This window comes from Bos indicus, chromosome 5 (assembly GCF_029378745.1).
Source record: "Bos indicus isolate NIAB-ARS_2022 breed Sahiwal x Tharparkar chromosome 5, NIAB-ARS_B.indTharparkar_mat_pri_1.0, whole genome shotgun sequence".
In the NCBI taxonomy this organism is placed as follows: domain Eukaryota; kingdom Metazoa; phylum Chordata; class Mammalia; order Artiodactyla; family Bovidae; genus Bos; species Bos indicus.
The window spans coordinates 50,717,065-50,724,820 of record NC_091764.1 but is presented as its reverse complement, the minus strand read 5'-3'; the positions used below and the strand labels follow the sequence as shown (position 1 = coordinate 50,724,820).

Here is a 7,756-nt window from a genome sequence, read left to right as displayed (position 1 = left end):
GGGGCGCTGTGAGCCGGTGGCTGCACAGGTGTCAGGGGAGGTCACGTGGAGCTGGGCCGCCGGGAAAAGCCAGTTGAGGAATCCACTCGCGGAGGAATGCTGCCTACGCTTTCAAAAAGGGAAACTTCGGACGCTGGAGGGGGAAAGGTAGACAGGTGAAATCCCGATGGGGCTGCTCCAGGTACTGGAGTGGAAAAGAGGAGCACCTGGTATGAGAGACTTCGGAGCAAAAAGCAACAACCCTCAGTGGTTGCACAAAAATCATTAAAAGTTTTTTCCGAGGCATTTATAGAATTACTTTTCTTTTTCTTTCAGTACCACCACACGCATCATTATCTGCCGAGCAGACCCTGTTTCAGTAAGGTTGATGGCCAAGAAAACAAAAGAGCTCTAAGAAATCAGAAGCAAGCACTATTTTACCTGTTAATTAATTGTGTAATAGGTTTATACAAGCATTTTCCTTCAACATACCAACAAAACCGGAGTATCTTTTCAAAGCTGACCCTGTTTACTATTGATACACTTAATGCAGCCTTTTCTTTATTCAAAACATTGTTATAAAATTATCTAAGGTACGTTAAAATGGAAGGAATTCTTAAAAAACAAAGCAACTCAAATGCCAAAGTAAAAGTGAATAAATGTCTGGAACCATAACACTTTGTGGTAATCATGTATTAAAACAAAATGTTTGTGAAGAATCGATAAATGTGCTTCATCAGGGGGTAACGTTTGTTAAATGTTGCCCTTTTTTTTTTTGCAAGAGAGCTGTGTCCTGTTCGTGTTTACTTATTCTGTTTCCTGTTCCTATGTTTACCTACCATGTAATTTGCCAAGATTCTGTGGTACTTGTGGAGGTACACACTGAAAGGCTCACTTGGAAATCGGGAAGGAATACAGGCCCTTTGCTCAGTAAGTGGGGGCGGGGGAAAGAGCAGCCCAGGTTTTGCAAGGTAAGAAAATTCTTTGAACAGAAATTAGCATCCTGGCTTTTAGGGGAGAACTGAGTAAACTTCACTGATTCCCTTTATTCAGTATCTATACTTTTTAAGGCAATTTCTCCTTTGGCTTTTTCATGAATAGGTACTTCGGTTTACTATATACCAAATGATTATGTAAAAAACAACATTCAACCTTTCAGTGAATATCACGCCTGTCAATGAATTCTTTAATTCTTTTCTCAGAGGTAGCTCAACTGGTAAAGAATTCGCCTGCAATAAGGAGACCCCAGTTTGATTCCTGGGCCAGGAAGATCTGCTGGAGAAGGGATAGGCTACCCACTCCAGTATTCTGGCCTGGAGAATTCCATGAACTGTATAGTCCATGGGGTCCCAGAGAGTCAGACATGATTGAGTGACTTTCAGAACAGAAATGCAGTTTTTTATCTTGGCCCCCTTTCCCTAATTTTAAAATTGGCAGCGGAACTGAAAAAGATGCAAAAGCTGAAGAACCATCCCCTCCCCCCTAAAGTCTTCTCAATCTTTGCTTTGTTCATTGTAAACTGCTTCTAAATGAGAAATATCAATGTAGTGATTAAACATCCAACCAACTATTAATACCTGCTCCAGCATCCACTGAGTTATAGAAACTTAGAATCTCCTTGTCAAGCTCTTGTAGAACAATGACCTTTTAACAATTTTCTATGGATACTTCCTGCTTTCCAGGTGGCTCAGTGGTAAAGAATCCATCTGCCAAGCAGGAGATGCAGTTTTGATCCCTTGGCTGGAAAGATCCCTTGGAGAAGGAAATGGCAACACACTTCAGTATTCTTACCTGGAAAATTCCATGGACAGAGGAGCCTGGCAGGCTGCACATCACTGTTCTCAAAGAGTCAGACATGACTGAGCAACTAAACAGCAGCTACAACATAGATACTTCAGTAACAAATCTCTATTGAGATGAATTTACTATTTTCTTCCCTTCATTTCACCTTAGGGCAAAGCTTTACTAGAGGTTTTACTTTACCTAAGGCTTTCCTTAGGTATTTACTAGATAAAAGATTTATTTTTCAATTTAAATGTAGTACCCAATCGCGGTCAATAAATAAAGTCCAATAGTACAGACTGTAAACAAAAAAAGTAAAAGACCAAATCATTTCCTTAGGGGATGACCACTGTTAAGATTTTCTGTAGGCTTTTTTGTCAAGTAGGATATTTATCATAATTAAATTTGGTAATATTAGCCATATTTGTGAATCAGCATTTTGTAAGATTATTTTATGTTTCTCTGTTATTATCTGTTATGGGAAAGTTCTGGCATATCTTTATGCACAGCAGACTTTGTTCTGCTTAGTTCAGTTCAGTTCAGTCACTCAGTCGTGTCCGACTCTTTGTGACCCCATGAATCGCAGCACATCAAGCCTCCCTGTCCATCACCAACGCCCAGAGTTCACTCAGACTCATGTCCATTGAGTCAGTGATGCCATCCAGCCATCTCATCCTCTGTCGTCCGCTTCTTCTCCTGCCCCCAATCCCTCCCAACATCAGAGTCTTAATGAATCAACTCTTCGCATGAGGTGGCCAAAGTACTGGAGTTTCAGCTTTAGCATCATTCCTTCCAAAGAAATCCCAGGGCTGATCTCCTTCAGAATGGACTGGTTGGATCTCCTTGCAGTCCAAGGGACTCTCAAGAGTCTTCTCCAACACCACAGTTCAAAAGCATCAATTCTTTGGCGCTCAGCCTTCTTCACAGTCCAACTCTCACATCCATACATGACCACTGGAAAAACCATAGCCTTGACTAGATGAACCTTTGTTGGCAAAGTAATGTCTCTGCTTTTGAATATGCTATCTAGGTTGGACATAACTTTCCTTCCAAGGAGTAAGCGTCTTTTAATTTCATGGCTGCAATCACCATCTGCAGTGATTTTGGAGCCCAGAAAAATAAAGTCTGACACTGTTTCCACTGTTTCCCCATCTATTTCCCATGAAGTGATGGGACCAGATGCCATGATCTTCGTTTTCTGAATGTTGAGCTTTAAGCCAACTTTTTCACTCTCCACTTTCATTTTCATCAAGAGGCTTTTTAGTTCCTCTTCACTTTCTGCCATAAGGGTGGTGTCATCTGCACATCTGAGGTGATTGATATTTCTCCCGGCAATCTTGATTCCAGCTTGTGTTTCTTCCAGTTCAGCATTTCTCATGATGTACTCTGCATACAAGTTAAATAAGCAGGGTGACAATATACAGCCTTGACATAATCCTTTTCCTATTTGGAACCAGTCTGTTGTTCCATGTCCAGTTCTAACTGCTGCTTCCTGACCTGCATACAGGTTTCTCAAGAGGCAGATCAGGTGGTCTGGTATTCCCATCTCTTTCAGAATTTCCCACAGTTTATTGTGATCCACACAGTCAAAGGCTTCGGCATAGTCAATAAAGCAGAAATAGATGTTTTTCTGGAACTCTCTTGCTTTCTCCATCATCCAGCAGATGTTGGCAATTTGATCTGTGGTTCCTCTGCCTTTTCTAAAAGCAGCTTGAACATCAGGAAGTTCACGGTTCACATATTGCTGAAGCCTGGCTTGGAGAATTTTGAGCATTACTGCTAACCACAGGCAAAACAGGAATCCTATGCCTGTTCTCCTTTGAATTTCTTTGGTATGTGTTCACAGCCAACTAATTAATCAACTATCTTATCTTTATACCCACCTCTAAGGTCAGTGTCCCATCCTAGGGTTTTTCAGAGAAATATTTCCCATATAATTTACTCCCCAGTTATGTCACCCATGAAGATCAGTGCTTTAGCTAAGCAGTAAATTGTCATTAAAATGGGAATAGTCATCGCTTTTAGGGAAGCCCCTGAAAAATTACTTTTCATACCTATTACAGAAGCAAATTTGGTAGTATTTGTGCTTCCAGCTTTAGAAGTAGTTATTTATTCCCTAAATCAAATGGCATGGTAATCAATGGGTTTGTTACACCCAGTGTGTATGCTCCACTCATCAAAAAGTATCCTTCATTTGTCTCTCTTGTTATTCTCTTTTTCCCTGAAAGTTATGAGTTTGAAGCCTTTAGTAGAATATCCATTTACAGGATAGATACATAGACCTTATATTTGGATGTTCTTTGTGTAAACATAATCTCATTTCTAGGCCTATGATATACTTTTGACTATTCAATGACTCTTTGCTAGCAACAAGACTATTTTCAAGAGAAAACAAAAAAGGTCTGGATGATGTCTTCAGTTAAAACATCAAGGAAACCTCCCAACCCTAGATATTAATTAATTACAAAAGGAAAAGCAATGACTTGCAGTGAAAAAAAAACAAACCTGGCAGTCATCACCTGAAACAAGTGATCACGGTTAACAGCCTGTGGAGATGTGAAGTGAAGTCGTTCGGTTGTGTCCAACTCTTTGCGACCCCGTGGACTGTAGCCTGCCAGACTCCTCTGTCCATGGGATTCTCCAGGCAAGAACACTGGAGTGGGTTACCATTTCCTTCTCCAGGAGATCTTCCCAACCCAGGGATCGAACCTGGGTCTCCCACATTGGAGGCAGATGCTTTAACCTCTGAGCCACCAGGGAAGCCCATCCTGTACCTGCTGACATTTCATGATGAAATTAACATATCACTTCATGGTATTCTTCCCAAATCCTTTAACCTTTGTATAGTCAAGAGAAAACGAGTCAAACCCAAGCCAAAGGTCTTCTACAAAAATACCTGACCAGGTATCTTCAAAGTGTCAAGGTGGAAGGTACATACTATTGGGTATAAAATAGGCTACAAGGATGTATTTGAAAACATGTGGAATAAAGTCAATATTTTGTAATGTGTGTGTGTGTGTGATAGTTGCTCAGTCATGTCTGACTCTTTGCAACTGCATGGATTGCAGCCCGCCTGGTTCCTCCATCTATGGGATTTCCCAGGCAAGAATACTGGAGTGGGTTGCTATTCCCTTCTGCAGGGGATCTCTCTGACCCAGGGATTGAACCCGGGTCTCCTGCACTGCAGGTGGACTTTTTACCATCTGAGCCACACGAGTAATACTATATGTAAATGGAGTGTAATCTTTAAAAAATAGTATAAAATTGTTTTTTAAGTGTCCAATTACTGTTAGTCAAGGCAAACCTGAGGAACTGTTAGTCTGGGGATATAAGGAGCACAACCTGCTACAACGGTGTATGAACGTTAATTTCTTAGTTCATCAACACTAGGGGAAAACTGGGTGGAGGGTTCATAGGAACAAAAATTTTTAAAATACAGAGATTTGGGTTTCAAGTAGAAAGCTCATTTGCAAGACAGGGCACAAGAAGGATGAAAGTGAAAGTTGCTCAGTCGCGTCCAATTCTTTGCAACCCCATGGACTATACGGTCCATGGAATTCTCTAGCCCAGGAATACTGGAGTGGGTAGCCTTTTCCTTCTCCAGAGGATCTTTCCAACTCAGGGATCAAACCCGGGTGTCCCACATTGTGGGTGGCTTCTTTACCAGGTGAGCCACAAGGGAAGCCCAAGAATGCTGGAGTGGATAGCCTATCCCTTCTCCAAGAAGGATGAATAATGCCATTCCAGGACTCAGCCGTCTCAACAGCAGCAGGTACATACCGCCTCGAATTGTGTCTGGCAGTTTATCCATGTCTTCTCATTAGACAGTGAAATCCTATAGGGTAAGAACATTCTTACTTATCTTTGTATTTCCAGCACTTAGCCTAATGCCTAGCAAGTCAAACGGCTCAGTTGGTAAATTAATTCTTTTTTTTTTGGCTGTGCCATGGTGCATCAGGATCTTAGTTCCCCAACCAGAGATTGAACCTATGCCCCTGCAGTAGAAGCATGGTGTCCTAAACACTGGACTGTCAGAGAATTCCCGGTAAATTAATTCTTTTTTTTGTTGTTGTTAATCTATTCTGGAGAAGAATGTAACTTGTTTGAATGGCCAAAACTGTTATATTTATACCCTCTGTTTTCTTAAAGTTCTTTCTCAAGTTATCCCTTAAGATCAGTCTTATCTATAAGCAGAACTTCTTTAACCTCTGGTATTTGATAGATAATGCTTAGCTAACTTCAGTCAATATCCAGATTGGTAATAATATGGATAGAAATTCCCTGGAGGGCCAGTGGTTAGAACTCCACAATTCTACTGTAGGGACCATGGATATGATCCCTGGTTGCAGAACTAAGATCCTGCAAGCTGCCTAGTGAAGCTAATAATAATAGTAATAATAATGATAATATTAAGGCATGTGGGTTTCTGCTTCACAGCAAACTGGTAACCTGATGTATATCAATCAGGATATAATATTAAAATAGTTAACATTAACTTGCTTTTGCTTCAGAAATACTTTAGATTCTGGTTTCACATGTAGTAATGTACTGACCAGAAATCTTTGACTAGTAAGAAGGATTTTATTTCTCCACAGTAAAAAAAAAAAAAAAAAACTTTTATTTATAAATAACTATTTCCTTATGAACCAGGAGATTTATAGCTAATTTTTGAGTACAGAGTTACAGCATCTCAGCAAATTTTACATCCATCAGTACAGATGTTCTCTAGATTACAAACACCTAATCTCAGAATCACTGGTACATTCAATCAATGGATTACATCTGACTTTTCCTCTTACTTTCCCATTGGCCACTTTCTATAGACTATTCTATCCCATGCCCACCTTGTCCTACTGCAACCACTGCTCTAAAACTGATATGGGACTTGTATAAATCTGAATCCTTCTCATTTAGTTCTGGGTCCCATAAGACCTACTGTAGATTAGACACTGAAATATGTCAATTATAAGAATACTTACAAATAAAATGGAAATAAATATATATAATATAAACATATAGTATATATTTTAAATATGTATACAATAAATATATTTTTATTTAATTAATAAATAAATAATAGAAATATATCATATAATATAAATATATTATACATAAGTATATAATATATATTTAATATATAATGTACTGCTAGGGCTAAGTCAGTGTCCGACTCTTTGAGACCCCATAGACTGTAGTCTACCAGGTTCCTCTGTTCATGGGATTCTCTAGGCAAGAATACTGGAGTGGGTTGCCATGCCCTCCTCCAGGGGATCTTCCCCACCCAAGGATCAAACCTGGTCTCCTATGTTGTCTGCATTGACAGGTGGGTTCTTTACCACTAGTGTCATCTGGGAAGTCCACTCTGTTCCTTTAATGACCCACAATTTAAACACACATACATATAATCGATAAAAAATATCCAGTATGTTGTATATGTTGTATATGTGAAGCTGAAAAGGAGTACCCTTAAAACCAAGATCTCTTATTGAGTTTATGATTAATCTCTCTATCTAAAATCTCTTTATTCATTTCTTTCTCCCATTTGACTTTGATCCTGTGCTAACAGAACACTAATCAACCAGTGGTCAGATGACTAAAGTTACTTAATATATAATAATTATATTAAATGTATAGTTATATATAATATAACATAAATATAGTATATACATAAACATATAACATATTGTTTATTACAATATTAACAATAAGATTAAAAGATTACAAGATTAACAACAACAAAAAAAAGAATTAATTTACCGGGAATTCTCTGACAGTCCAGTGTTTAGGACACCATGCTTCCACTGCAGGGGCATAGGTTCAATCTCTGGTTGGGGAACTAAGATCCCGATGCACCATGGCACAGCCAAAAAAAAAGAATTAATTTACCAACTGAGCCGTTTAACTTGCTAAGCATTAGGCTAAGTGCTGGAAATACAAAATTTATTACAAATATAAAACAAAGTATATTATAAATATATATCATATAATATATAAA

The 7,756-nt window shown here is 39.0% G+C and overlaps 1 non-coding gene across 1 annotated transcript; it reads right to left on the bottom strand.

Annotated features, from left to right (window-relative positions):
• Positions 1-4,449: 4,449 nt before the first annotated feature.
• On the bottom strand, positions 4,450-4,521 carry TRNAW-CCA (transfer RNA tryptophan (anticodon CCA)). The gene has a single exon. It is a non-coding gene; the product is annotated as a tRNA-Trp (tRNA).
• Between the last annotated feature and the right edge of the window lie 3,235 nt (positions 4,522-7,756).